Below are 5,167 nucleotides of genomic sequence, written 5' to 3' on the forward strand. Positions count from 1 at the left end.
TTCGTGTAATGCTTTTTATATACATGGTACTGTGTGGAATACTGTATGTAAAAAAATTATTCTTACCCTTTGGGAACTTCTAGTCTAAATTGAATTCTCTTCCTTTTATACAGCAAGAATTCTTTGTGGGGTATAATGGAAAGCCAGGAGAAAAAATGTTGATGTTTTCCATTTTTCTTCAGTACCTGCTAGTCTCAGAATTCATTAAAAGTTCTAAAATATTAAAATGCAACTTACGCATCATAGGAACAAAGTTCACACTATTTATTAAAACAGTCATTAAAATAAAGGTAAGCAGATGTTCTTTTAGTGCCTAAGTCAGACTGCTGCTTATTCCCTTGAAAGAGTCTAAAACTCATACAAACTACCCAATTCTACTTTTTTTCCCCCTGTTTTTCTTATCCAAGCATATATGGAATGATGGCTGAATCCTTTCATGTCAAGATACTGCTGGGTAATAAATCACTTTCTATTTTAAGCAATAAGTGATTTCACTTATCTCCAATCAAGGCATCCAAATACTTGCTTAAATTGGTAAGACAAACCCAAGAGAACGAGGGTTAGATACTTCTGTTAACCTTTCACTTCTTTGCAATTATTTTCAGATACCTTGTTCAATGGTCTCATTACTTTTCAATACTTGCTATCATCTCTGCTTCTGCTATCAAAGAATGTTTTGCACAGATTCAGAATCCTATGTAATCTGAGTTTTTTTAAAAATGTGTTTCCATGGCTTAAACTGAAATGGAGTATAGTCATTTATCACTTTTGAAAACTAAAGATTTTTTCACAGTCCTTCAGCACATCAATGAGATGGAGCTAGGCTTTTCCATAACTAGTCCAGAGTTGAAAGCTTACACTGTAGTGTAATGCATTTTCATGTCCACACAAATATAATGCCCCGTGGCCCTGATATTTGTTTTTTAGCATCATAAATGTTTTGTGAGGCAGCCAATATGAAAACACAGAAAGTCCAAGCTCATGATAACTTTGCAGTTTCCATTGCAGGACTTAGAATTCTCCTGGATTAAAGCTTCACTCAGAAACCAAAAGGGTTATACAAAAAGTGGAATTCTACTTTGGTACAAACTCAGAAAGAACTAGAAATCCTCCAAGTTTGGAATGAAGAACTTAAGCTCCTGCCATAGATTCATTTACAATCAGAGGAGAAACAGCACAGATTAAAACCTAGTTTCCAAAGGTATCCATCAACATCTGGTGACTGCTCTCTGACCCAGTAGAGATCCATCTATGTGGATGTCCAGGTCAGGGAAGACTCAGAGAGGCAAGTGCAGTTTGACTTGAACCTTAGCTTCCTACCAGGAGCACTGTTTACTTGTGGCTTAGCTACAGCACATATGTCTGAACTGGAATATGTTACAAAGAAATGCTTGAATCTGAAGAGTTTCTTAGATATCTGCAAATCTTTATTAAAAGGCAATCCATTCAAAAGGTTTCAATGCTTACTTTTTAGATGCAAGGGATAGAGTTGTATGTCCAGCAGCTGTCTAGTTGTACGTCATTGGGAATATAAAAGTTAACATTCATCTCTAAACCTCATTATCAGGGAAAGAACAAAATAGGCCTTAATAGAGGTGTTCTAAAAGGGTCTCAGAGATAATCATTTTATGGACTTGACAAAGAATTTAATTCAACTCTCAAGAAGGCAATTACAGGGTCAAGAATAAAAACAGAACCTTACATGATTAAAAGAGAGGTAACAGCTCTCAGGAGCTTATGTGAAACTGATTCTGTATTCCCATAACATTGTGACTGAGGATGCTTCATAGGTGCTATGGGTTAAATGTGTCCCCCCAAAGTTCGTGTATTGGAAACTTGACCCTCACTATAACATGATAAGATGGTGGGAAATCCAATTATGGTATTTGAAAGGTAGGGCTTTTAAGAGGTGATTAGATTGTGAGAACTGTACCATCTTGAATGTACTGATCCATTCATGGAGTACTGGGCATGGTTCTGATGTCTTTAAAAGGAGAGCAACTAACGTTAGCTCTCTTGCTTGGCTCCTTCTCTCCATGTGACATCCTGGTCACCATAGGACCTATAAAGAGAAAGGCCCTCACCAGATATATTCCCTGGACCTTGGACTTCCCGGACTCCAAAGTTGTAAAAATGAAATTTCTTTCCTTTGTAAATTACCCAGTTTCAGATATTGTGTTATAAGCAACAGAAACAGACTAATACAGAAAATACGTTTCCACAGAGCATTGTTTCTGACCGAGGAACTCACTTCACAGCCAAAGAAGTGCAGCAATGGGCCCACACTCTTGGAATGCACTGATTTTACCATGTTCCCATCATCCTGAAGCAGCTGGCCTGATAGAATGGTGGAATGGCCTTTTGAAGTTACAGTTACAGTGCCAGCTAGGTGACAATGCCCTGCAGGACTGGGGCAGTGTTCTCCAGAAGGCTGCATACACTCTAAATCAGTGCCCAATATATGGTACTGTTTCTCCTAAAGCCAGAATTCACAAATCTAGGATTCAAGGGGTGGAAATGGGAGTGGCACCACTCACCACTACCCCTAGTGACCCGCTGACAAAATTTTTGTTTCCTGTTCCTGCAACTTTATGCTCTGCTGGCCTAGAGGTCTTGGTTCCAGAGTGAAGAATGCTTCTACCAGCAGACACAATGATCCCACTGAACTGGAAGTTAAAGCTGCCACCTGCCCCCATTGGGCTACTCATGCCTCTGAGTCAACAGGCTAAGAAAGGAGTTACTGTGTTGGCTGGAGTGATTGATTTGAACTACCAAGGGGCAGTTAGTTGGACAACTACTTCACAATGGAAGTATGGATGATCATGTCTGGAATACTGGAGATCCCTTAGAGTATCTCTTAGTACAACCATCCCCTGTGATTAAAGTCAATGGGAAATTATAACAACTCAATCCAGGCAAGACTACAAATGGCCCAGACTCTTCAGGGATGAAGGTTTGGGTCACCCCACCAGATAAAGAATGATGACCAGATGAAGTGTTCACTGAAGGCAAAGGGACCAGAACAGGTAGTAGAAGAAGGTAACTATAAATACCAGCTACAACCATGTGACTAGTTACAGAAATGAGGACTGTAATTGTCCTCCCTATTTTGTTAAGAATATGTCTGTGTGTATGTATGTACTGTACATATGTTAAGCAACTATCTTTGTTGTTCTTATTCTTAGCATGTAATATAAGACCTATTGCCTTCACATCAATATTTAAACATTTAAATATTGTTAACTTTACATGATAGCATTTACATTTAAATCATGGGATACTGGGAGAAGAGTAAACATCACTGTATTAGTCTGTTTTGTGTTGCTATAACAGAAATACCTGAGACTGGGTAATTTATAAGGAAAAGAGGTTTATTTGGCTTACGATTCTGGGACAGCTGCATCTGGCACGGGCCTCAGGCTGCTTCTACTCATAGCAGAAAGTTGCAGGCAGCCGGCGGGTACAAGCAGATTACATGGTGAGAGGAAGCGAGAGAGAGAGAGAGAGAGAGAGAGAGAAAGAGAGAGAGAGGAGGTGCCAGGGTCCTATAAATGACAAGCTCTTGCAGGAACTAATAGAGCGAGATCTCACTCATTAATCCCCCCTTCCCCAGGGAGAGCATTAATCCATTCATGAGGGATCTGCCCCCATGACTCAATCAGTTTCCAACACTGCCACATTGGAGATCAAATTTCCACATGAGTTTTGGAGGGGACAACACATCCAAACTCCATCAATCACCTAAGGACCTTTACCTCCATTTCTGGGAGAGGGATTAATGTGTTTTGGTTGGACCTAGGATAGTTGCATCATATTAGGTAGAACTCTTACATTGTTATTGTAATAAGTATCACTTAAGGAGATAAGTACGGACACCAAGTTGGCAAGAGATGGACTTGTGATGGTTAATTATAGGTGTCAACTTGACTAGATTAAGGAATACATAGAAACCTAGTAAAGCATTATTTTGGGGAACGTTTATGAGGGTATTTCCAGAAAGGATTAACATATAAGCCTGAGTGTACTGAGTGGGAAAGATCCACCCTAAAAATGGGTAGGCAACATCTAATCCACTGGGGGTCCAGAGAGAACAAAAACAGAGGAAAAGGCAAATCCCTCACTCTATTTCTGGTGGAGCTAAGATACATTCTTCTCTCCTGTCTGTGGACATCACAACTGAAGGCTCTTCAGCCTTTGGATTCTAAGACTTACACCAGTGGCACCCCCAGCTTTCAGGCCTTTGGTCTCAGACTAACAATCACATTATTGGCTTCCCTAGTTCTGAGCCTGCTGAACTTGGACTGAGCCACGTTACCAGCATCTAGTTTGCAAATGGGCCCATTGTGGGTCTCCTCAGCCTTCAAAATTCTGGAGCCAATTCCTGTAATAAATCTTCTCTCATATACTTATGTACATATCCTATGGGTTCTGTCTCTCTGGAGAACATTGGCTAATAAAATAGGCATTATGATTTTGAGTACATACTCTCAAATCAACTGTTAAAACTGGTAAATATTTGTTGGAGGTGATAAACTGGTAAAAAAAAAAAAATCACAGAAAATTATTTACCTGTGCTTAGGGTATGTTATAAGCCCAAACTTGTTCATCTTATTTGTTAATTTTTTTATGGCTATTTTGTACTTACTGTGTTTTTATTTGCCAATCCAGTATGCTTATTGTGAATAGTTTTAATTCAGAAGAAGGAAAATAAAATTATCTTCCAGAGACAGCCACTAGTAATATTTTGTTCTCCTTAAACATACAGCAGGAAGGATTATATTGTGTGTAATGTTTTGAAATCTTTTTTCATTAAACATTTTTCTTTATCATTAAATATTCTTCTGTAGTATATTTACAATAGTTTTTATTAGTATGTTCTATTTATTCATCATACAATTTATTTAATTGCTTCTCTTTGGATATTTATGTTGTTTCTAATTTTTCAACATTAACAAGACAGTACTATAACACACTTCCTTTTGGCATGGATTATCTTCTCAGCAAAAATGTTTAAAAGTTAAATTTCTGGCTTAAAGGACCCACAAAAGTCTAAAGCACCTGATGTTTATTGCCAAATTACTCTGGAAGGTTTAGCACTAATCTATCTATACGTTTTAACATTTTCTTTTTTAAAGAGCAAGTTGCTAGTAGATTTCCATTTCATACA

This window comes from Cynocephalus volans, chromosome 2 (assembly GCF_027409185.1).
Source record: "Cynocephalus volans isolate mCynVol1 chromosome 2, mCynVol1.pri, whole genome shotgun sequence".
Taxonomy (NCBI): domain Eukaryota; kingdom Metazoa; phylum Chordata; class Mammalia; order Dermoptera; family Cynocephalidae; genus Cynocephalus; species Cynocephalus volans.